Genomic DNA, 26171 nt, shown 5'->3' with positions numbered 1-26171 from the left:
TATCAGCAAGGAATATCCCTGAGAAAGAGAATGCGCTCTGAGGGTAGGCCTATAAACGACCCCCTTGGAGGCGTGCCGCCTTTTACGGTTGAAGCCGAAGGGATGAAATAAGCCCCGGCCTCCTGTAGTGCTCCCAGGCTTATTAGGATGAGGAAATTCCCACCTAATAAATTTTGGCCAGTCAGGTTGTCTGCTCTCAAACCCTATTTCCTGATAAAATGTTATCAATGACTATGCGTGCCCAAAAATTTCGTTGGCAATTTTAATTTCAATTTTAACACCGCCCTGTGAACTCATCCTGCCTCCACTTGCTTTGTGATATTCTATTACCTTGTGAAGTATGTAATCTCGGTATCGTGATGACAATGGTAGTTTTGTTGAAAAGAAAAGGGGGAAATGTGGGGAAAAGAAAGAGAGATCAGCCTGTTACTGTGTCTATATAGAAGGAAGTAGACATAAGAGACTCCATTTAGTTCTGTATTTGAGATGCTGTTAATCTGTGACCCTACCCCCAACCTTGTCCTTGCAAGAGACATGTGCTGTGGTGACTTAAGGTTAAAAGGATTTTGGGTGGTGCAGAATGTGCTTTGTTTACTGAGTAAGGAGAAAACCACCTTTAGGAATAAGGTGGGGCTTGCTGGAGCAATACTGCTAAAAGGTTTATGGAGATGTTCGCATATACATCTCAAAGCACAGCACCGGTGATGGTAAAGATAATTATGAATAAATACTAAGGGAACTCAGAGGCCGGTGCCGGTGTGGGTCCTCTGTAAGCACAGCACCGGTCCCCTGGGCCCCGCTTTTCCTTCTCTACACTTTGTCTCTGTGTCTTATTCCTTTTCTCAAGTCTTTCGTCCCACCTAACGAGAAGCACCCACAGGTGTGGAGGGGCAGGCCTCCCCTACATGGGACCATCCGGTGAGCAGAAAGCCCTTCCACTTTCAAATACAGAGACGATAAAAAGGCCTCCTCGAGGCCAGATGTGCCCAGGCCAGGCCTAGGTTGCCCGCACCTGCGAGCGTGGCCAGCCTCTTCCGGGTCACGTGACCGTGCGCGGTCACGTGACCCGGCCCGAGTGCGGGCGGTGGAAGGCGGAAGTAGGAGAGGAGTTGGGCGCCGCTTCTGTGGCCACGGCAGGTAGCGAGCGCTGGCGCGGGGGGCGCGGCGGGCTGGCTGCCTGCACGGGGCGGGCCGGGGGCGGCGGGCGGTGCGGGGTGGGCCGGGGGCGGCGCGGCCCGGGCGCCGGGGGGCGGCGGCTTCCTGTGGGAGGGGCCTGGCGCAGCAGTTCCGGCCTCCGAGGAGGGGTGTCCCGGCTCCCGCCCGAGCGGGGTGGGCGCGCCGTGGCCCGCGCTGGGGGCTGCTCCGAAATGGGCGCCCCGGCCGCCAAGGGTGCAGCTGGAGCGAGCCCTCCCGGAAGGGGAGAGGAGCTTAGGTGCCCAGGCATGGAGAGGAGCGATCTTTGTGGAGGGATCGGGACCAGGGGAAGGGGCGACTTGGAACTGAGCTGGAAGGGGGTGCCTGAAAATGGGTTTATGGCGTGGAGCCAGAGGGAAGAAGATGCTGCCAGGACCCCGTCTGAGAGTCTCTCCCTTCCTTCCTCTTTGGAAATGATTGTTACCCGAGACTTTGATGACGGTCCCATTCATATTTTAAACTTCAGGAGGGATCACAGAATCTTGATCGTCTTGCTTCCCTTGCGCCCACTTAGTCCTGCGTGGATAGGGTTCCACTTCTTGGAAGCCTAGCCCTTCAGCTCATTTTTCTTTGAGATTTTCCCTGAACGGGCCATCATCGAGGCTTTAAAAAACAAAAAAAGAAAATATTTTTTTTTTTTTTATTAATTTTTTTTTGCACACAAAAACAAAAAACATTTTCTAAAAATACATACAAACAAAAAGATGCGTATCAAACATATTAGGAAGGTTACACATGGGAAGTCGGGGAATAGAAATGGGGGGTGGGAGTTAAAATAAGGTAGAGAGGGACTTTATGTGGATCAGTGATAATAACTCAATCCTCTATTTGACAAAGAAGAGGGAGAAGGAAGAGGAAGAAAAAGAAAGTGGGATAAAGGATCAGAAAGGGAGGAAAATAGAAAAAATTAGAGTATGACTCCAGGGTAGACCTGTTTTGTTGTCACTGAGTTGGTTGGTTTGTTTGTCTGTTGTATTTTTCATGTTTCGCCAAGTTGGCCAGACTGGTCTCCAACTCCTAGCCCGAAGTGATCAACCCGCCTCGCCCCCCAGAGTGCCGGGACCACAGGCGTGAGCCACCACGTCCATCCCCCACATTGCTTCTGGCCTCCGTGGTAGACCTCCCAGACGGAGCGGCCGGGCAGAGGCGCTCCTCACTTCTTCCCAGACACGGGGCGGCCGGGCAGAGGCGCTCCTCACTTCCCAGACGGGGCGGCCAGGCAGAGACGCTCCTCACTTCTTCCCAGACGATAGGTGGCCGGGCAGAGGCGCCCCTCACTTCCCAGACAATGGGTGGCCGGGCAGAGGCGCTCCTCACTTCCCAGACGGTGGGTGGCCGGGCAGAGGCGCTCCTCACTTCCCAGACGGGGCGGCCGGGCAGAGGCGCTCCTCACTTCCCAGACGGGGCGGCCGGGCCGAGGCGCTCCTCACTTCCCAGACGGGGCGGCCGGGCCGAGGCGCTCCTCACTTCCCAGACGGGGCGGCCGGGCAGAGGCGCTCCTCACTTCTTCCCGGACGGGGCGGCCGGGCAGAGGCGCTCCTCACTTCCCAGACGGTGGGTGGCGGGGCAGAGGCGCTCCTCACTTCTTCCCAGACGGGGCGGCCGGGCAGAGGCGCTCCTCACTTCTTCCCGGATGGGGCGGCCGGGCAGAGGCGCTCCTCACTTCTTCCCGGACGGGGCGGCCGGGTAGAGGCGCTCCTCACTTCTTCCCGGACGGGGCGGCCGGGCAGAGGCGCTCCTCACTTCCCAGACGGTGGGTGGCGGGGCAGAGGCGCTCCTCACTTCTTCCCAGACGGGGCGGCCGGGCAGAGGCGCTCCTCACTTCTTCCCGGATGGGGCGGCCGGGCAGAGGCGCTCCTCACTTCTTCCCGGACGGGGCGGCCGGGCAGAGGCGCTCCTCACTTCTTCCCGGACGGGGCGGCCGGGCAGAGGCGCTCCTCACCTCCCAGACGATAGGTGGCCGGGCAGAGGCGCTCCTCACTTCCCAGACGGGGTGGCCGGGCAGAGGCGCTCCTCACTTCCCAGACGGTGGGTGGCCGGGCAGAGGCGCTCCTCACTTCCCAGACGGTGGGTGGCCGGGCAGAGGCGCTCCTCACTTCCCAGACGGTGGGTGGCCGGGCAGAGGCGCTCCTCACTTCCCAGACGGTGGGTGGCCGGGCAGAGGCGCTCCTCACTTCCCAGACGGTGGGTGGCCGGGCAGAGGCGCTCCTCACTTCCCAGACGGTGGGTGGCCGGGCAGAGGCGCTCCTCACTTCCCAGACGGGGCGGCCGGGCAGAGGCGCTCCGCACTTCCCAGACGGGGCTGCCGGGCTGAGGCGCTCCTCACTTCCCAGACGGTGGGTGGCCGGGCAGAGGTTCTCCTCACCTCCCAGATGGGGCGTGGCCGGGCGGAGGTGCTCCTCACTTCTTCCCGGACGGGGCGGCCGGGCAGAGGCGCTCCTCACTTCTTCCCGGAAGGGGCGGCCGGGCGGAGGCGCTCCTCACTTCCCAGACGGGGCGGCCGGGCAGAGGTGCTCCTCACTTCCCAGACGGGGCGGCCGGGCAGAGGTACCCCTCACCTGTTCCCAGATGGGGCGGCCGGGCAGAGGCGCTCCTCACTTCTTCCCGGACGGGGCGGCCGGGCAGAGGCGCTCCTCACTTCTTCCCGGACGGGGCGGCCGGGCAGAGGCGCTCCTCACTTCCCAGACGGTGGGTGGCGGGGCAGAGGCGCTCCTCACTTCCCTGACGGGGCGGCCGGGCAGAGGCGCTCCTCACTTCTTCCCGGACGGGGCGGCCGGGCAGAGGCGCTCCTCACTTCTTCCCGGACGGGGCAGCCGGGCAGAGGCGTTCCTCACTTCTTCCCGGACGGGGCGGCCGGGCAGAGGCGCTCCTCACCTCCCAGACGATAGGTGGCCGGGCAGAGGCGCTCCTCACTTCCCAGACGGGGTGGCCGGGCAGAGGCGCTCCTCACTTCCCAGACGGTGGGTGGCCGGGCAGAGGCGCTCCTCACTTCCCAGACGGTGGGTGGCCGGGCAGAGGCGCTCCTCACTTCCCAGACGGTGGGTGGCCGGGCAGAGGCGCTCCTCACTTCCCAGACGGTGGGTGGCCGGGCAGAGGCGCTCCTCACTTCCCAGACGGTGGGTGGCCGGGCAGAGGCGCTCCTCACTTCCCAGACGGTGGGTGGCCGGGCAGAGGCGCTCCTCACTTCCCAGACGGGGCGGCCGGGCAGAGGCGCTCCTCACTTCCCAGACGATGGGTGGCCGGGCAGAGGCGCTCCTCACTTCCCAGACGGTGGGTGGCCGGGCAGAGGCGCTCCTCATTTCCAAGACGGTGGGTGGCTGGGCAGAGGCGCTCCTCACTTCCCAGACGGTGGGTGGCCAGGCAGAGGCGCTCCTCACTTCCCAGACGGGACGGCCGGGCAGAGGCGCTCCGCACTTCCCAGACGGGGCGGCCGGGCTGAGGCGCTCCTCACTTCCCAGACGGTGGGTGGCCGGGCAGAGGTTCTCCTCACCTCCCAGATGGGGCGTGGCCGGGCAGAGGTGCTCCTCACTTCTTCCCGGACGGGGCGGCCGGGCAGAGGCGCTCCTCACTTCTTCCTGGACGGGGCGGCGGGGCGGAGGCGCTCCTCACTTCTTCCCGGACGGGGCGGCCGGGCGGAGGCGCTCCTCACTTCCCAGGCGGGGCGGCCGGGCAGAGGTAGCCCTCACCTCTTCCCAGACGGGGCGGCCAGGCAGAGGCGCTCCTCACTTCTTCCCGAATGGGGCGGCCGGGCAGAGGCGCTCCTCACTTCTTCCCGGACGGGGCAGCCAGGCAGAGGTGCTCCCCACGTCCCAGATGGGGCGGTGGCCGGGCAGGGGCTCGGGAGGCTGAGGCGGGCAGAGCACTCGGCGTCAGGAGCTGGTGAGCAGCGTGGCCAACATGGCAACCGCGTGCCTGCAGCCAAAGAAGAAAAAGCAGGCAGCGGTGGCGCGCGGTGGCAGTCCCAGGCAGTCCGTGGCGCGGGCAGCAGCGAGCTGAGCAGATAGCAGCCTGGGCCACAGAGGGAAAGAAAAGAAAGGAAGGAAGGAAGGAAGGAAGGAAGGAAGGAAGGAAGGAAGGAAGGAAGGAAGGAAGGAAGGAGAAAATAAATTTAAAAAAGAAGTGTGGGCACTTTGCTCTGCGCGTAAAAATGGCTTTTAGCTGACACTGTTGACCTGGCCCAGCGTTACCTCAGCAACATAGTGACTGCTGAAATCTTGGACAGAGAAGTGTCTACCTAGACTGCTTTATGACTTTTTCTTCCGTTTAAATTATTCAGTTTCCCTTAGCTTATCTTGTGACTGCTTATCTTGACGAACTGTAACTAGGTAGGGTGGCTGAGAGGTCTGTGTTATGTTCCTTAGAACTGTGACCTGGATCATGATTTTGAGATTGAATACTTTGTTAAAGCCTGTTCATCCTCCTGTTTCTCATGTTTACTAAAATTTGTAGAAGCGAAAGGAGTTTGATGAGTGCGTTGTAACTGGAACGAATGTTGAAACTGGACATTCACAGCAGCCAGCATCGTTTTGGGTTACAAGTAGGAAAAAGTACTTTCCTAATGTATTTATTATGAGTTCAACTTTTTGGAGTTATTTGACAAACATTTAAAAATTAGTTTTTGTAGCAGCGCCTATGAGTGAGGTTGGGAAGGTGTATTCTCATTTCACAGGGAACAAACAGACTTAAGAGAGACGACTTGATTTTTTAAAACAATTTATTGCTCTTTCTTGTTTGCTGGCCTCTTTTCTTCCTGCTAGATTGCAAATCCTTCAATGGCAGGTTTCATATTTTGTTTGGCTACTAGCCTAGTGCCTGGCATGTTGTGGGCACTTGATAAATATTTGGTGAATAAATGCATTTCTAAAAGTCACACCGGCGTAAGTGGTGACAAGGGATTTGAACCCAGGTTTTCTACTCTTTTTCTTGTCAGAGAAGCTTGTGATTATCTGTGTCATTGGTCCATATGAAAATAGGCTCGAGAGAAAGCTTCGATTGGCTTCTCAGTCTCTTTCACTTCATGATTACTTTCCCATTTACAAAGAGTGTATACCAACATCTCACTTAACCTTCCCTGTGAAATTGGGATGGTCAGTGTTGTCCCTATATCAGATGAAGAGACTGAGGCTTAGTGAAGTCCTTACTTTAGATTCCAGAGCTAGTAAATGAGTAGGGACTCAAGCCCAGGCCCTTAATCCTTATATCCATTCCTTTTCATTTATTGACACAACAGAAAATTTTATTTTTGTTTTATTTTGAGACAGGATCTCACTCTGTTGCCCAGGCTGGAGTGCAGTGGCACGATCACGGCTCACTGTAACGTTGACCTGCCCGGGCTCGGGTGATCCTCCCGTGTCTGCCTCCCAAACAGCTGGGACTACAGGTGGGTGCCACCTCACCTGGCTAATTTTTGTAGAGACAGGGGTTTTGCTATGTTGCCCAGGCTGTTTTCAAACTCCTGGGCTCAAGCGATCCTCCCACCTTGGCCCCTCAAAGTGTTGCAATTACAGGCATAAGCCACCATGCCCAACTGAAAGTTTTATTTTTACATAATTTTTCAGGAATAAAAAGTGTGACATTTTAAGGAAAAAGATCACACAGAAAAAGTTGTGAATGTAGAATATGAGTAAATGAAGTTTAGAAAACGCTGTACTCTACCATAGCTTCCTCTTCCTGGGAAAACATTCTTTCATTCAATGAATATTTGTAAGTACCCACTCTGTCTTTGCCAGGCATTGTTGTAGAGTCCAGTATGGTGTACACTAGCCACATGGGGCTGTTGAGCACTGGAGCTATGCTGTGAGCATAAAATACATTCTGGATTTTGAAGACTTAGCATGAAGAAAAGTAAAATGTCTCATTGATACTGTTTATGTTATAGTAAACGATCATATAATGTATAAACATGTATGATAACATTTTGGATTTATTGAGTCAAATACAACATAATTATAAATAGTTGGTCGGACATGGTGGCTCATGCCTGTAATTCCAGCACTTTGGGAGGCCGAGGTGGATAGATTGCTTGAGCCCAGGAATTTGGGACCAGCCTGGGCAACATGGTGAAACCCTGTCTCTACAAAAAATACAAAAATTAGCCAGGTACAGTGGCGCCCACCTCAGGAGGCTGAGGTGGGAGGATCACCCAAGCCTCGGCAGGTGGAGGCTGCAGTGAGTTGTGATCATGCCACTCACTGCACTCTAGCCTAGGTGACAGAGTGAGACCCCGTCTCAAAAAAAAAGAAAAAGAAAAGTTTCACCTTTTTGTCTTTTTTTTTTTTTTTTTTTTGAGACAGAGTCTCGCTCTGTCGCCCAGGCTGGAGTGCAGTGGCGCAATCTCGGCTCACTGCAAGCTCCGCCTCCCGGGTTCACGCCATTCTCCTGCCTCAGCCTCTCCGAGTAGCTGGGACTACAGGCGCCCGCCACCATGCGTGGCTAATTTTTTTTTTTTTTTTGTATTTTTAGTAGAGACGGGGTTTCACCGTGGTCTCAATCTCCTGACCTCGTGATCCGCCCGCCTCGGCCTCCCAAAGTGCTGGGATTACAAGCGTGAGCCACCGCGCCTGGCCCCTTTTTGTCTTTTTTTTTCCCACTTAACCTTGACTTGAAACCCAGCACTTTTTTCTTTTTAAAATGTGTTTCCTAGAAAAATAAAAAATTATAAATGTGGCTTGCACTTGTGGCTCTCATCTTATTTCTCTTGGACAAACCTGTTCTGAATGCCAGAAATATAGCAGTCCAAGAAAGGCAAGGATCCCCACCCTTGTGGATCTTCAATTTTATTAGAGAAGGGCACATTGATAACTAAGTATAATATGTATTATGTTGTAATAAAACAAGGAAGAGGGATGTAGGTTGCAGTTTAAATAGGATCCTGGCCAGGTGTGGTGGCTCACGCCTGTAATTCCAGCACTTTTGGAGGCTGAGATGGGTGGATCACTTGAGGTCAGGATTTCAAGACCAGCCTGACCAACATGGTGAAACCCCATCTCTACCCAAAATACAAAAATTAGCTGGGCTTGGTGGCACATGCGTGTAATTCCAGCTACTCGGGAGGCTGAGGCACGAGAATTGCTTGAGCTCAGGAGATGGAGGTTGCAGTGAACCAAGATTGCGCCACTGCACTCTAGCCTGGGTGACAAAGCGAGACTCCATCTTGCTTTTTGGAGAGATAGGGAGTTGGTGGGGGGTCTCACTTTTGCCCAGGCTGGTCTTGAAAACTTGGCGTCAAGCCATCCTCCTGCCTCAGCCTCCCAAAGTGCTGAGATTACAGGCATGAACCATTGCAGCTGGCTCAGTCTCTTAACTCTAAATACTATGCACATGCTAACAGCTTCCATATGTGTATGTCTAGCCTAGGCCTGTCTCCAGACTTCTAGATTTAATTGCCCACAATATCTTCACGTGGATTCCTATCAGGCATTTTATAATCAACATCAACAAAATTGAGCCCCAACCCTGCCCATCTCAGTTAATGAAAATTCCATTCCTCCAGTTGTTCAAGCCAAAGATCCTGGAGTCACCCTTGACTTGTCTCTTCTTCTCACACCCCACATCGAACTCAGCTTGTCCACAAAGCCTACTGGCTGTACTGGAGAGTACACCCTGGATGCATCTTTCCCCTGGATGATGGCAACAGCCTCCTAACTTGTCTCCGTCTTCAACCCTGGCTGGCCTTCACTTTCTCCACACGGGACCCAGGGCAAGTCTGTTAATAGGCAGGGTGGATCCTGTCCACTCCACTGCCCAACTCAAACCCTCCAATTGTCCCAGCTTAACCAGAGTGAAAACCAATACCCTACAATGACCTGCAAGCCTTCCATGACCTGATCTCTCCCACACCCACCACCACCCTGACCTCCTCTCTCCACTCCTGCTTACTCAATCCCCTCCAGCCACACTGGCCTCCTGACTGGTCCCAAAACCTGCCAGTGGTACTCCTTCTTTGGGGCTTTTGAACTCTGCCTGGACCACTTCGCCCCTATTCAGCCACATGGCCCCTTCCTTCCCTCACCTCCTCAGATCTTTACTCAGCCGTCACCTTCAGAGAGAGGCTTTTCTAGGGATCCTATAATGTTATGTTATGTTATGTTATGTTATGTTATGTTATTATTTTTGGAGTCTTGTTCTGTTGCCCAGGCTGGAGTACTATGGTACGATCTTGGCTCACTGCAACCTTCGCCTCCCAGATTCAAGTGACTCTCCTGCCTCAGCCTCCCAAGTAGCTGGGATTACAGGCATCTGCCACTATGTCCAACTAATTTTTGTATTTTTAGTAGATATGGAGTTTCACCAGGTTGGCCAGGCTAGCCTCAAAATCCTGACCTCAAGTGATCTGCCTGCCTGGGCCTCCCAAAGTGCTGGAATAGTGTTTTGTTTTTTTTTTAATCTTTTTGAAAACCACAAGCTAATGGGTTTCTTTTTTTCTTAACGAGGCTACTCTTCCAACTGTGCATCTTTATAGCACCCCTGAAATCAATTTGAGTGCCAATTTCTGGAATTAGTCTGGCTTCCTGGGTTGGCATCCAGTTTAGAGGCCTCCAGGATGGATGGATAATGGGCTTTTTATGTTTAAAATATGTATTGGTTTTTTCAAACATGTATTGAATGCATGTTGTTTGTCAGACATCCCACCATTTTATACATTTAACCTTGTTGAGGTGAAGTGACCCTCACGAGGTCAGATAGCTAAGAAATGAAAGAGATGGCCATTTGAATCTTGGTCTTCAGAGTCCAGATCTGGTCCTTCTACCACTTATCATTAGTAAGATGGGTGGAGTGGCTATATAAACTCCCACTGGCATCAAATCAGTGAGTCGCTTTTGAGCGACTTTGAGTCCCTTAGGACTATTATGTGTCACAGGAAGAAAGGGAATTTACCAGGTAAAGAAAGGCAGATTTATTAAAGTGTGAAAACACGTTGCAAGAAAGAAATGGGCAGCACAGCAGAGAAAGGGCTGTCTGCAAAGAGGCAGGGGATGGAGGGAAGTTTTACAGGGTCGTGTTGGAGGGGGCTATGTGGGGATCGATGCGTCTGAGGGCTGTTTGTGATTAATCATTTCTCAGAACAACTGTCCATGGTTTTCCCCCACCTGAGGCCCCTTCCTCTTTGTTGCTTACTTATCTTATTAGGACTCTACATTATGGACTCTGAAATTTCTTTTCTTTCTTCTATATTTGTTTTGTTTTTGAGACAAGGTCTCATTCTGTCACCCAGGCTGAAGTACAGTGGCATGATCATGGCTCACTGCAGCCTCAACCTTTTGAGCTCAAGTGATCCTCCCATCTTAGCCTTCCAAGTAGCTGAGAATATAGGCATGTGCCACCATGCCTAGCTAATTTTTAACTTTTTTGTAGAGATGGGGTCCCACTATGTTACTCAGACTGGTCTTGAACTCCTGGGCTCAAGTGATCCTCCTGCCTCAGCCTCCCAAAGTGTTTGGGATTACAGGTGTGAGCCACCACACCTGGCTAGGGCTCTGGAATTTCTGAGAGATGGGAACAAAAGGGAAGATGTTTCCCCTGGATGATGGGACAGGTTAGATTCTAACCAAAATCTTTTTAGAAGGTTGCAGTTCCCTGTTTTTCACCCCACCGCAGTTTATAGCAAATATTCAGTGATTTAAATCATTACTACTGATAATAACTGTTAAGAAAATACCAGCCAGGCATGGTGGCTCACGCCTATAATCCCAGCACTTTGGGAGGCCGAGGTGGGTGGATCACCTGAAGTCAGGAGTTTAAGACCAGCCTGGCCAACATGGTGTAACCCCGTCTCTACTAAAAATACAAAAAATTAGCTAGGCGTGGTGGCAGACACCTGTAATCCCAGCTACTTGGAGAATCGCTTGAACCCAGGAGGCGGAGGTTGCAGTGAGCCGAGATTGCGTCACTGCCCTCCAGCCTGGGCAACAAGAGCGAAACTCCATCTCAAAAATAATTAAATAAAAAATAACAAGTACCAAGACATGGCAGTCCTGACCTAGGGCCCGTCCTCTTCCTCAAGGCACCCATGCCTTTTGCTTCTTGTTTTGTCTTCAGATCTGCTTTCCAGTCAGCCTCTTTTATTCTTAGCTTATAATTCCACGGGGCTTCCACTAGCGTACCTCCCTGCTCCCTCCTGGTTTCTCTTTTTCCGTGCTTAGTCTTTGTAAGGATGTCATTTGGCAAAGTTGATTCTGTTTGATTGTTTTTCAATATGGGCCTTTGGAGAATGGAAGGTAGTAACTCAATGCTGGACAGAGGAGGGAGGCCAAGAAAGAAGCATTAGTGTTGGAGTAGCATGAGCCTGTGAAGAAAAGGAGAATCTTTTGGACAGAGCTTTTCCTTGTATATCTTTCAAGAAATGGGTGCAGGTCCGGCACAGTGGCTCACGCCTGTAATCCCAGCACTTTGGGAGGCCGAGGCGGGTGGATCACGAGGTCAGGAGATCGAGACCATCCTGGCTAACGTGGTGAAACCCATCTCTACTAAAAATACAAAAAGCTAGCCGGGTGTGGTGACATAATCCCAGCTACTTGGAAGGCTGAGGCAAGAGAATTGCTTGAACCCGGGAGGTGGAGGTTTGCAGTGAGCCGAGATTGTGACAGAGCGAGACTCCATCTCAAAAAAAACTAAAAACGCCGGGCGTGGTGGCTCATGCCTGTAATCCTAGCACTTTGGGAGGCCGAGTGAGCGGATCACAAGGTCAAGAGATCGAGACCATCCTGGCTAACACGGTGAAACCCCATCTCTACTAAAAATACAAAAAATTAGCCGGGCCTGGTGGCGGGTGCCTGTAGTCCCAGCTCCTCGGGAGGCTGAGGCAGGAGAATGGCGTGAACCCGGGAGGCGGAGCTGGCAGTGAGCTGAGATGGTGCCACTGCACTCCAGCCTGGGTGACAGAGCAAGACTCCGTCTCAAAAAAAGAAGAAGTGGGTGCAAGGTTGATCTCTAGTTAGAAATAAGCTCTGCCTGTTTCTACAGCTGGTTAATTAGAAATAAAATCTTTGTGAACCCATGGGTTATATTGAACAACATTTTTTAAAACAAGAAATAAAATCTTCATACTGGTGAGTAATTTCTGCTTTTCCCTGGCTCCTTCTACACAGGTCTTCTCATCTCAAGATCAGTGTTCACTGGTTTCTTGACTCAAAGCTGGGTCAAGAATTTTAGGAATTGAGGTGCTTGTAATGCCAGAGCCAAATATTTCAGTATCGAGAAGTGGTTTCGTTTGTAGTTGATATTTGAAGAGCTCTTACTGTGTGTCCTCTGCTTTACCTGAATTCATGTAGTCAGTACAATAATCTTATAAAGTAATTACTATTATTGGGTTCATTTCACAGATGAGAAAACTGAGATTTAGAGAGGGTAGGTATGATTTTGTGAAATATATATTTAGTCTTCCTCCCATTTCCTGGCCTATAACTCCTAAAATCATTGAAATCTGCCAAATGATCAGTGTCTTTTTTTTTTTTTTTTTTTTTTGGATAGAATCTCACTGTGTCCCCCAGGCTAGAGTGCAGTGGCATAATCTCGGCTCGCTGCAGACTCTAAGCGATTCCCGTGCCTCAGCCTCCCAAGTAGCTGGGGCTACAGGCACATGCCACCACACCCAGCTCATTTTTGTATTTTTAGTGGAGATGGGATTTCGCCATGTTGGCCAGGCTGGTCTCGAACTCCTGAGCTCAGGTGATCTGTCTGCCTTGGCCTCACAAAGTGCTGAGATTACAGGTGTGAGCTACCACACCTGGTCAGTGTCTTTTTGTGTGCTAATAATTGACCTTTGGTTGGGGACTCCTGGATAGTCTCAGGATTTGGGGGCCAGTGGCCAGGGAAACCAGCTTTGTGGTTAGAGGGTTGGCACTTTTAGTTCTACACCCAGCCTCTGGGACAGGGAGAGGGACTGAAGGTTGACTTGATCTGCAGTGGCAGTGACTTAATTGATCATGCCTGCATAATGAAGCTTCCATAAAAACCCTGAAGGACTGGGTTTGGGGAGCTTCTGGATGGCTGAACATGTGGAGGTTCTTAGAGGATGGCACCCTCAGAGAGGGCTTAGAGGCTCTGCGCCCCTTCTCACATGCCTCGCCCTAGCGTCTCTTCATTTGTATCCTTCATAATATCCTTTATAATAGATCAGTAAATGCAAATACAGTGTTTCCTTGAGTCCTGTGAGCTGCTCTAGCAAATTTATCAATCCTAAGAACCTCGATTTATAGCTGGTTGGTCAGAAGCACCGGCAAAACAACCTGGAGCTTGCAATTGACGTCGCAAGTCAGGGGCAGTCTTGGGGAACTAAACCTGTGGGATCTGATGCTACTTCCAGGTGGATAGTGTAGGAACTGAATTAGAGGACGCCCAGCTGGTGTCTGCCAGCTGCAGAATTGATTGCTTGCTTGGTGTATGGGGCTCCCACACATCTGGTGTCAGAAGTATTCTGTGGGGCTGGGCACGGTGGCTCACCCCTGTAATCTCAGCACTTTGGGAGGCAGAGGTAGGAGGATTGCTTGAGCCCAGGAGTTTGAGACCAACCCGGGCAGCATAGTGAAATCCTGTCTCTAAATATTAAAAAAGAAAAAAAAAAAAAAAAAGAGGTAGTATTCTGTGTTGTGAGAGTATAGCAGGAAGAAACTTAGTTTGCTTTTTCCTCTCCATCCTCTCGGTAAGTAACTTGCTCTGGATCACTCAAAGGCAAATGAGTGGTTCAGCTTATTAGCCTCCAGAAGATTGACAGGTCTGAAAGGTTGTTGCTGAGGTAGGGTGATAAAAGTGATCAGGTGCTTCAGATATTGCAGGAGCTGCCACTTGCTCAGTCTGATGTGGTGTTGTTTTCTCCTGTCAAAAGTTCTTTAATAATAATTATTATTTTTCTTCTTGAGATGAAATCTCGCTGTGTCTCCCAGGCTGGAGTGCAGTGTGCTATCTCAGCTCACTGCAACCTCTGCCTCCCGGGTTCAAGCGATTCTCTTGCCTCGGCTCCTGAGTGAGCTGGGTTTACAGGTGCCTGCCACCATGCCTGGCTAATTTTTGTATTTTTAGTAGAGACGGGGTTTCACCATGTTGGCCAGGCTGGTCTCGAAATCCTGACCTCAAGTGATCCACCCGCCTGGGCCTCCTAAAGTGCTGGGAGCCACTGAGCCTGAAGGACTGTAGCTTTGTATTAAGTTTTAAAATTGGAAAGTGTTAGTCATCCAACTTTGTTCTTTTTCAAGATTGTTTTGGCGATTCTGGTTTCCTTGCATTTCCTTACTTTAGGGTCATCTTGTCAATTGTTGAAAAAAAAATTCTCTTTTTCTCTTTGTTTGTTTCTGTATCTGGCTTTTTGGCCAAGGACTTCCTCAATGGTTGTTGACATTTAGGTGTGTAGGACCCAAGTGCAGGACAGTGAGTTGGGTGGGGGAAATTGACCTTTTCAGTTTATAATGTAGACTTTCACTGTCTCGCTGGGTCAATATGGTGCCTTATCCCTATTGTCAACTGTGCCTGAAGTCTTGAGTTTGGTTTCACCTATTAAGAAACTAAAAGTCTTTTTAGTCTTTTTTATTTTTATTTTTTTTTGAGACGGAGTCTTGCTCTTGTTGCCCAGGCTGGAGTGTAATGGTGTGATCTTAGCTCACCACAACCTGTCTCCTGGGTTCAAGCTATTCTCCTGCCTCGGCCTATCCCAAGTAGCTGGGATTATAGGCATGCACCACCACGCCTGGCTAATTTTGTATTTTTAGTAAAGACAGGGTTTCATCATGTTGGTCAGGCTGGTCTCGAACTCCCAAACTTGGGTGATCCGCCTGCCTCGGCCTCCCAAAGTGCTGGACTAAAAGTCACTGCTTGGGATTAGGAAGGGGCAACTGCTTGGTTGAACTGGGTGGGGAGGGGACTCTGGGACTCTAATCGTTCCCAAGATAGGCTTTTGCTAGTCCTCCTGTTTTTAGCCCCACTTCTGCCCTTACTTTCAGAGGTACCTGGCATCACTGATTCAGGGCAGGTGAGCCCCAAAACTGGGGGTTAGTCTGGGTGGGTTCTTGGCTTTGCCCGGGAAAGAATTCAAGGGCAAGCTGGTAGTAGAAGAAAACAGCTTTACTGAGGCCGCAGAGTTACAGCTTCGGGACTGCTCCTGCAGAGCAGGGCTATGCTATAGGCAGTGTGTCCCAAGTAGCAGCTCAGGGGCAGTTTTGCTGTCATATTTATACCTAGTTTTAATTATATGCAAATTAAAGGGTGGGCGATTAGATATTTCTAGGAAAGTGGTAACTTCTGGGGCATTACCATGGCATTGGCACACTGTCATGGCACTGGTGGGTGTGTCTTGTGGGGAGGTGCTTTTGGTGCCTCTTTCCTGTTCCAGCCAGTCTTCAGTCTGGTCCTGAGTCGAGTTCTCCCTCCTGCCTCACCACCAGTGATTGATCCTTTCTGGAATTCTTCATTGCCAGTCCGCTTGCCTTCTGTTGACCTCTCTTGTGGGCAGCTAAGTTTCAATTTCGACACACTGGAACCATTTTCCAAAATTTTGCTGCTATTTCTGTTGTGTTTTTTTTCCCTCTTTCTGTGGGTTTTCACCTTTTTGTATTGCTTTCCTGTCATTTCGATGGAGTTTGAGAAGGGAACAAAGATAAATGTATGTGTAATCTGCTGTGTGTATTGAGAGCTCCTGGAAGGCTAAGGGAAGAACTGGCCTCTAGGAAGTCGCTAGTGTCGCTACTACTTTGTTTCCTTAGCAACAGTCCTGACGGGGAGCTCCTTCATTGTATTCTGTTCCTACCGATACACATTGCTCCTTTTTTTTTTTTTTTTTTTTGAGGTGAGTCTCACGCTGTCGCTCGGGCTGGAATGCAATGGCACGATCTCGGCTCACTGCAACCTTCGCCTCCCAGGTTCAAGTGATTCTCCTGCCTCAGCCTCCCGAGCAGCTGAGATTACAGGCGCCCACTACCATGCCCAGATAATTTTTTTATTTTTAGTAGAGATTGGGTTTCACTATGTTGGCCAGGCTGATCTCGAACTCTTGACCTCATGTGGTCTACCCACCTCGGCCTCCCAAAGTGCTAGGATTACAGGCATGAGCCACCATGCCCAGCCTCCTTTTTTTTTTCTTTTGAAACAGGGTCTTCCTCTGTTGCTCAGGCTGGAGTGCAGTGGAGTGATTACGGCTCACTGCAACCTCGACTTCTTGGGTTCTGGTGATTTCCCACCTCAGCCTCCCGAGTAGCGGAGACTACAGGCATGCATCACCATGTCTGACTAATTTTTTGTATTTTTTGTAGAAATGGGGTTTCTCCATGTTGCCTAGACTGGTCTCGAATTCCTGGGCTCAAGCAGTCTGCCCGCATCAGCCTCCCAAAGTGCTTGGATTACAGGCATGAGCCACTATACCTGGCTGCCCCAGTTTTTCATTTGCATAATTCTCTATGCAAATTTTTTGCATCTTTTTTAGTTCAGCCAAATTAGCTGAGGTCTAAAGTACTCCTTTTAGTGCAGTCACATTAGTTGAGGTTTCAACAAATTCGTTAACACTAAACCAGTGGTCCTCAACCCAGCTTCAGGTTAGGATCACTTGGGGAATTTTTAAATAACACAGCTGTCCCTGGCCCACCCCAGACCAATTAAGTGGGAATCTCTGAGGGTAGGGTTTGGTGGTCAGTGTTGTTTTTTTTTAATGCTCCCCAGATAATTCAGATGTCTAGAAAGGATGGAGAACCACTGCTCCAAGGCATTTGATCCTTCATTAAGGATAATTTAACCTAACTCTACACATTCAATTATATCTGTTATCTTATTGTTATTCTTCCCGTCTTACGTTTCCCCCCAATATTGACCCCTTTCCTTCCTTGTATTCCCCAGACATGCTGTCATCTCAACAGCATTTTTTTTTTTTGAGACAGTGTCTTGCTCTGTCACCTGTGCTGGAGTGCAGTGGCATGATCATAGCTCACTGCAGCCTCGACCTCCCAGGCTCAAGCGATCCTCCCACCTCAGCCTCCCGAGTAACTGTGACTACATGCATGTGCCACCATGGCTAATTTTTGTGGTTTTTGTTGAGACGAGGTTTTGCCGTATTGTTCAGGCTGGTCTCGAACTCCTGGACTCAAGTGATCCACCTGACTTGGCCTCCTAAGGTGCTGGGATTACATGCATGAGCCACCACAGCTGGCCATCATACCCTTTTATCTATCTGAATGTTTTGCAGATGCTCTCAGTTTCTTCCTTCAGCTTCTTCAGATCTTTGCTGAAATGTCAACTTCTCAGTGAGACCTTCCTGTTCGTGCCTTTTTAATTTCTGTTTTGGCCAGGTGCTGTGGCTTATGTTTATAATCCCATCACTTTGGGAGGCCAAGGCAGGAGGATGGCTTGAGCCTAGGAGTTCAAGACCAGTCTGGCCAACTTGGTAAAATCCTATCTCTACTAAAAATACCAAAATTAGCTGGGCATGGTGGCATGTGCCTGTAAGCCTAGCTACTCAGGAGGCTGAGGCATGAGAATCACTTGAATCTGGGAGGTGGAGGTTGTAGTGAGCTAAGATCATGCCACAGCACTCCAGCCTGGGTGACAGAGCAAGACTCTGTCTCAAAAAAAAAAAAGAAAAAGTGAAAAGCATGCAAATTTATATAATATAAATTTACATGACTAAGACCTGGAGAAACATATAATGTGTATTTATGTTTAGGTTTGATGAAGAGTGGACAATCGTGGAGAAATATGATTGGACAAAAGGGGTATGATTGACTGGTAATACACTGGGGGAAATTTAACAAGTCCTATTTGTTCAGATTCTTCTCTGTGTCCTTTTGTCTTCAGAGAAGGATATTCCTTTCCTTGTGGTATAAGGAGGGCATCTCTCAAAGGAGGGTCATATGACCTGTTTCAGGGGAAGGTCAGAAAATCTTTCATAGGCTTTATGACCTGCTTTATGGGAGAAGGGTGAGAGGAAGCTGAGAGTGACTTCCTGCTTTTCCTGCTTTCTTAAATGCCAAGGTGTCATGTTTTGGGGTAAGGTATCTTAAACCCCATCAGCCATGTCCTGTCTACTGATGAGCCCATCGAGGCATTCTTCACTTCTATTACAGTGTTTATGATTTCTAGCATTTTCTGTTGACTCTTACAGTTTCTGTATCTCTCCTTACATTGCCCATCTATTCTCGTGTGTTGTCTGCTGTTTCCATTAGAGCCCTGAACCTAGTAATCATAGTTATTTTGCATTACCTGTTTGATTATTCTAAAATGTGTCCTATCTGAGTTAGGTTCTGATGCTTGTTTTATCTCTTTTTCACACTGTTTCTTCTTGCCTTTTAGTGTGTTTTGTAATTTTTAATTGAGAGCTAGACATTGACCTTCTTCCTGCTGACCAGCTCCTCTTCCTTACCCCTCCTTAGTTCTTGTTTAAAAAGAAAGCTGGACATGATGTATTAGGTAATAGGAAATGAGGTAAATAGGCCATTAGTATTGTTAGTATGGCATTTCATGTTAATCTGGCTAAGCGTTGGTCTGTGTTTTATGATTGCTCTAACTGTAGGTATCTGAGGCTTCAAATTCCTCTAGTGTCCTTGTTTCTGTCTCCCCTGTTATCTTTGGTTTTCCCTAGAAACTCCTTCTTAAATAGAGTGTATGCCTTTCAGCCCTAATTCCCTGTTATTGTACTGGAGCCCTGTTGGTGTGACAGCAAAGTATGGGGGAGGGGAAGCATTCTATAGCCTCATGGTCAAATCCTAGTCTTTTAGTGGGCCTGTGTCCCAGGCTATGACTGTCCCTTGTATTTAACTGTTTTTCTTCCCTTAGATGAAACAGAAAGGCCAAAGAGGGCTGGAGTCAGGGGAATTCTCTTCCACCAGGTAGGATAAGGCTCTGGTAAAGTCTTTTTCCCTGGAGAGTAGGCCATTGCTCTGAGCATATTTCACTATGGTTACTTCCCACAACTAGAGCTAGGAGGGGATCTTTCCTGACTCTTTACCAGGAGAATCTTGTAAAGAAGGATTTTTTTTTTCTGTTTTATTCACCAGTATATCACTAGCACCAAAACCAGTGCAGAGTACATAATAGATGCTCAATAAATATTTGTCAAATGAACGAATGCCTCTTATCTAAGCTCTAGAGATTGTTTTACCTAGATGTGGGAAATTTCTTAACTTATAAAGATAATAGGCCAGGCGTGGTGGCTCACGCCTGTAATCCCAGCACTTTGGGAGGCTGAGGCGGGCAGATCACCTGAGGTCAGGAGTTCGAGACCAGCCTCAACATGGAGATACCCCATCTCTACTAAAAATACAAAAAATTAGCTGGGCATGGTGGTGCATGCCTATAATCCCAGCTACTCTGGAGGGTGAGGCAGGAGAATTGCTTGAACCTGGGAGGCAGAGGTTGTGGTGAGCCGAGATCGTGCCATCGCACTCCAGCCTGGGCAACAAGAGCAAAATTCCGTCTCAAAATAAAATAAAATAATGATAATAAACTGATGACATTTCTCTGAATGAAGTTAGTCCCCAGTGTAGTGTTTGCTTATTGGGTTCTGTAGTGTTTGTTTAATCTAAAACCCTACCTTAGATGGGATTGTTGTAGACCAGTAGTCTCAAGCTTTTTTGACTGCAACCTTTAGTAAGACATACATTTTGTATCTTAAAACAGTATATGTGTGTGTGTATATTTATGTATATATATTTATCTTAAAACAGTATATGGATTTATATATACATATGTGTATATATACAATATACATATGTATATATCATATATGCATATATTTTGTATATGTACATGTATATTTATTTGGTAAAACTTTTTGTGAAATAATACTTTCCTTAATGTGTGATATACTTTTATATTTTCTTTTTTTTTAAACGGAGTCTCACTCTGTCACCCAGGCTGGAGTGCAGTGGTGCGGTCTTGGCTCATTGCAACCTCCGCCTCCTGGGTTCAAGCAATTCTTCTGCCTCAGCCTCCTTAGTAACTGGGATTACAGGCACCTGCCACCATGACCAACTAATTTTTGTGTTTTTAGTAGAGATGGGGTTTCACCCTGTTGGCCAGGCTGGTCTCGAACTCCTGACCTCAAGCAATTCACCTGCCTCAGCCTCCCAAAGTGTTGGGATTACAGGCGTGAGCCACTGCGCTCGGCCTATATTTTCTTTTTAAAAAATCTTTTTATTTATTGTACTTTGGTATACAACTTTTATAGTTTCTATCCTATTAGTTTATATTTTATTTTTAAAATGCTTGTCAAGATTTATGTAGAGGATAAGTTCAGAGGAAATATGTTGTTTGTATTCATATTATATATAAATATTTGTATTTTTGAGACCAAGTGTGGTGGCTCATGCTTGTAATCCCATCACTTTGGGAGGCTGAGGTGGGAGGATCGCCTGAGCTCAAGAGTTCCAGATCAGCCTGAACAACATAGGGACCCCCTTCATCTGTACAAAAAATTTAAAAAATTAGGTGAGTCTGGTGGCTGGTGCCTGTAGTCCCAGCCTTTTAGAAGGCTGAGGTGAGAGGATTGCTTGAGCCCAGGAGGTTGAGGCTGCAGTGAGCCATGATTGTGCCACTGCACTCTAGCTTGGGGTGACAGAGTGAAACCCTGTCTGAAATATGTGTGTGTGTGTGTATATATATACACACACACACACACACACACATACATAGATATACACACACACATATATACATACACACACATACTTACACTATAAATATATATATATATATATATATTTTTTTTTTTTTTTTGAGAAATTTCAGTAGATCTACCAGACTTAGTAAAGGGGGACATTTTGACTTTCCCGTCCCCCTCCCAATAAGTCCATTAGTTTCTTCAATAATGAAATACTTTGTTCATCTGGTAACCTTTAGTTATATTTTAAACATTGACCCCCTTCTCCCTCTTCCAGCAAAGCTTATGCTCACTCAGAGTTTTGGAGTGATTAGGATGCAATTACTTTCCATGGCTATTAGCAGGGGAGAAATTACTTGAGTACATGTACAGAGTCATCTGTTTGTGTTGCTGAGACAGAGTGTAAAGTCTGGGCCTCAGGTTTCCTAAGCTTCTTGTAGTGGATAGTGGGGATTTGGACCTAATACACATTAGGAACCTTGTCTAAGATGGGAGGCCAAAGCTAAGAGGTCGAAAGTACTTTGATGGGGATGGGATCTGTTTTTTTCTATAGTTACAGTTATTTTTCTTGAGACAGAGTCTTGCTCTGTCACCCAGGCTAGAGTGCAGTGGCGCGATCTCGGCTCACTGCAATGTCCGCCTCCTGGGTTCAAGTGATTCTCCTGCCTCAGCCTCCCGAGTAGCTGCGATTATAATTGCGCCACCACTCCTGGCTAATTTTTATATTTTTCATAGAGACAGGGTCTCACCATGTTGGCCAGGCTGGTCTCGAACTCCTGCCCTCAAGTGATCCGCCTGCCTGAGCCTCCCAAAGTGCTGGGATTACAGGTGTGAGCTATCACACCTGGCTGGTTATTTATTTATTTATTTTTTGAGATGGAGTCTTTCTCTGTTGCCCAGGCTGGAGTGCAATGGTGCAATCTTGGCTCACTGCAACCTCCACCTCCTGGGTTCAAGCAATTCCCCTGCCTCAGCCTCCCAAATAGCTGGGATTACAGGCGCCCGCCACCACGCCCGGCTAATTTGTTATATTTTTAGTAGAGATGGGGTTTCGCCATGTTGGCCAGGCTGGTCTCAAACTTCTGACCTCAGGTGATCCACCTGCCTCAGCCTCCCAAAGTGCTGGGATTACAGGCGTGAGCCACTGTGCGTGGCCCCGGCCGGTTATTTTTCTTTATGCGTCAACTGGAAAGGTTTTACAATTCCAAATGCCTACATTATATAATATCAGGGTGGTATCTTGCTCATTAGATCTGGAACTCCAGACAAAGCTCTATAGAATAACATGGATTACCGTTAATAAACAGTGGACTGCAATTTTAAAAGACACTGGAGAAAGAAAACATGGTGATGTTATCTACCCTGTTTCTCCTGCCTTCCCAGTTGGCTTTGTTCCTTCTGAGCCTTCTTTAGAATTTATCTGATTGTTTTAGTTTTGCGGCCCTGAAGTGTAGATCAAAAAGTCTGGTCTTTCTCCTGTTGAACAGGCCATGTATGGGCTTCGAGTTTCATTCTCGAAGAGTCAGGACCAAAGGCTCAAAACTGCTACAGTTCAGGAGAACAAGGTAGTTGAAAAACTACCATTAGTTGAGTTGCCTTAGGAAAGAAAGAGTACCAATAGAAGTAAAGATTTCTAAAATATTCTTTTATTTTTAAAGTCTGTAAATAATGGATTTCCAGCTTTTAGTGCTTTAACCCCTGTTAACTAAAAGCCCCAAGGCTCAATTTATAATATTTATTATCTTTCCTGCATTATTCAAGATATGATCTTTTGCTTCCCCTTAAAATTATTGTTCAATTATGAAAGAGATCAAACATATAAAACGGTTAGAGATGAAGATAACAAACAGTCATAAAAACCACCATCTGGATTTAATGAATATGAACATTTTGCCATATTTGCTCCAGAACTTTTTTCTTTGAAAGATAAAATGTTGCAGACACAGTTGAGGTTCCTTTGGTCTCTTTGCTCACTCCAGTTCTCTGCTCCCTCCTCCCCAACCCTAGAGGGAACTTTTGTTCTGAACTTGGTGTGGTTCCTTCCCGTCGTGCTTTTATACTTTTAAACATTTGTGTGTCCACAACAACAACGTATACAGTTGTTTTATGTAAGTTCAAGTGTACACCAAAGACATCGTACTAAGGCTGCCACTTGCCTTTTTTTTTTTTTTCCCCTCTTGGCATTATCGTTTGGGATTTGTACATGTGGATTACATTCATATATTTCAGGTACTATATAGCATTCCATTTTAGAAATATATCACAATTTATCCATTCCCTCATTGATGGGTATTTAAGTTGTTTATAATTTTTTACCATTACAAATACTGCTATGAGGAACATCCTTGAACATGGCCTCTTCTGTGTGTGTTGGAGAATTTCTCCCTCTGCAAATGCCTGGGAGTAGAATCCTGGTACGTCCAGAATTACGTGTCTTTAACTCTGCCGGAGGTCGTCAGTTGCCATCTAATGTGCGCTGCCTCCACAGGCATGTGAGACTTCTCTCCAACACTAATTGTCAGGCTTCTCATCTCTTTCTAATCTGATGGGTAGCAAAGAGAGTTGATCTTTTTACTGCTTTGCCGAGACAAATTTAGTCTAAGGGAGTCAAAACATATCTTTTTGGCTTGGTGAAATGGCTCATGCCTGTAATCCCAGCACTTTGGAAGGTGGGGCTGGGAGGATTGCCTGAGGCCAGGAGTTCAAGACTGGCCTGGGCAAGATGGTGAGATCCTATCTCTACAAAAAATAAATACATAAATAAATAAAAATGGAAAAAAAATTAGCTGAATGTGGTGGCAAATGCCTGTAGTCCCAGCTACTCAGGAGGCTGAGGCGGAAGGATCACTGGAACCCAGGAGGTGAAGGTTACTGTAGTGAGCTGTGATCATGTCACCGCACTCCATCCTGGGTAACAGAGCTAGACCCTGTCTCAAAAAAACAGGTTGGTCCCATGGTAGTGGGTTATCAGAACTTATTAACATTAGTGTCACTAAAGTTTGTATACAACCCCTGAGTGCTAAATTTGGCTTTAAAAAAGGAAAAAAAAGAACTGAGATGGGAGTCTGTCTGCACGTTCAAGGGATAGTTGAACAGTGAGGAGGCCTGTGTGGCAGTAGTCACAGCATGATGAGGGTGGGGGGATACTGGGGAGCAGGAAGTGGGCCGTGAGGTCAGAGAGGGGTGTGGAAATGGGGGGAAGGTATTGCATAGGACGTCAAAGGTCATTTGCAGGTCTTTGGCTTTTACTCTTTTTTGTTTGTTTGTTTGGTTTTCAAACAGGGTCTCACTGTGTCACCTAGGCTGGAGTGCGGTGGCACAATCATGGCTCACTGCAGCCTTGACCTCCTGGGCTCAAGTGATCCTCCCAACTCTGTGGTCCTGATTAGCTGGGTCCACAGGCATGTGCCATCACACCCAGCTAATTTTTGTATTTTTTTTGGAGAGATGGAGTTTGACCATGTTGCCCAGGCTGGTCTTGAACTCCTGAGCACAGGGTAATCTGCCCGCCTCAGCCTCCGAAGTGCTGGGATTATAGGCGCCCGCTGGCTTTTACTCTGAGTTAGACGGTGTCTTAGTTCATTTTGTGTTTCCATAACTGGGTAATAGAAACGGGATAATTTATAAAGAGACTAGATAATTTATAAAGAAAAGAGATTTATTCTTTGTATTTGAGTCTGGGAAGTCTAAGGTGGAGGGCCCATATCCTGGCGAGGGCCTTTGTACTCCACATTCCAAGTGGAAGGAAAGGCAGGAGAGTTAGAGAGAAACGTGAGGGGCTGAACTTGCTTTTATAACAAACCTGCTCTTGAGATAATGGCTCCAGCCCTGAAGTAACATCAATCTGCCCTCATGATCCAATCGCCTCTTCAAGGCCCCACCTCTCAATACTGTTAAGATTCAATTTCCGGAGCCGGGCATGGTGGCTCATGCCTGTAATCCCAGCACTTTGGGAGGCTGAGGTGGATGGATCACCTGAGGTCAGGAGTTTGAGACCAGCCTGGTCAACATGGTGAAACCCTGTCTTTACTAAAAATACAAAAATTAGCTGGGCGTGGTAGCGGGTGCCTGTAATCCCAGCTACTCGGGATGCTGAGGCAGGAGAATCTCTTGAATCTGGGAGGCAGAGGTTGCAGTGAGCCAAGATAGTGCCACTGCACTCCAGCCTGGGTGACAGAGCGAGACTCCATCTCAAACAAACAGACAGACAAACAAACAAACAAACAAACAAACAAAGGGATGGCATTCAAAGCCTGAGACAGGATGAGGTAACTGAGAAGAGGTAGAACATTGATTGCTTGAGGTTGAGGAGGGGGCAGAAGCAAACCAAGAAGGCTCAGGTGGGGCAGGAGGAGGGTGAGGCAGGACTGGTGAGGGTGAGCTGAGGGAAAAAAGCGGTTAAAGAATGAAAGGGTGATCAGTTGTGTCAGATGCTGCCAGTAGGTCAGTCATGTAAGAGGAGACGGAGAATCGCTATGGGATTTGGTAACCTGGAGGTCTCTCTGGAGCTCTTGATAAGAAGAGTTTGGTATTGTATTCCATTTGCTAAGTACCATTTCAGAGGTTTCCACTGGAAGTGAAATGCTTATTACAGACTAGTCTAGAAAAACTAGCCACTTTAAATCTTTTTGGAAACTGGATATATCACATAAATAAGACAAATTCTGTTCGAGTTTGCTAAAAATCTTGGAGCATGACATTGTTTGACTTTAGCTATGGAAAATGTCAAAATCATTGTCACTTAGCCGTAGCTACATTTATTTAAGTTTAAATTTAAATTATAAAATAGAGCCAAGGTCTTACTATGTTGCTCAGGCTGGTCTTGAATTCCTGGGCTCACATGATCCTCTTGCCTCAGCCTTCCAGTGTGCTGGGATTACAGATGTGAGCTACAGTGCCTCTCCTGTAGCTATATTTAATTCTCATATAAAGGGCTTTTGTCCTTTTTTTTTTTTTTTGAGATGGAATTTCACTCTCTCCCCCAGGCTGGAGTGCAGTGGCGTGATCTCAGCTCACTTCAACCTCTGCTTCCCAGGTTCAGGTGATTCTCCTGCCTCAGCCTCCAGATAGCTGGGATTACAGGCGCGTGCCACCATGTCCGGCTAATTCTTGTATTTTTAGTACAGATGGGGTTTCATCATGTTGGCTGGGTTGGTCTCGAACTCCTGACCTCAAGTGATCTGCCTGCGTTGGCCTCCCAAAGTGCTGGGATTACAGGCGTGAGCCACTACGCCTGGCCAAGGGCTTTCATTCTTAGAGTAATATGGTGAGTTAATAACCATGTTTTAAAGCTGAACAACTCTTCAAGATAAGTCAGGCACTGGGCTTGGTGGTCCGATCCTGTATTTCCAGCTACTCAGGAGGCTGAGGCAGGGAGATCCTTTGAGTGCAGAAGTTCAAGGCTGCT

General features: G+C 48.1%; 1 protein-coding gene across 3 annotated transcripts in view; it reads left to right on the top strand.

Annotated features, from left to right (window-relative positions):
• Positions 1 to 1029: 1029 nt before the first annotated feature.
• The window catches only part of WWP2 (WW domain containing E3 ubiquitin protein ligase 2), a 183116-nt gene continuing 157974 nt past the window's right edge, over positions 1030 to 26171 (top strand). The window contains exon 1 of one of the 3 annotated variants that reach the window (XM_030816471.1): positions 1030 to 1137. The gene's annotated coding sequence lies outside the window, so the exon portion shown is untranslated. 3 annotated transcript variants of the gene reach the window in all.

Source organism: Nomascus leucogenys, chromosome 2 (genome assembly GCF_006542625.1).
Source record: "Nomascus leucogenys isolate Asia chromosome 2, Asia_NLE_v1, whole genome shotgun sequence".
Taxonomy (NCBI): Eukaryota; Metazoa; Chordata; class Mammalia; order Primates; family Hylobatidae; genus Nomascus; species Nomascus leucogenys.
The sequence above is the reverse complement of the archived record's forward strand: the minus strand, read 5'-3'. Positions and strand labels throughout refer to the sequence as shown.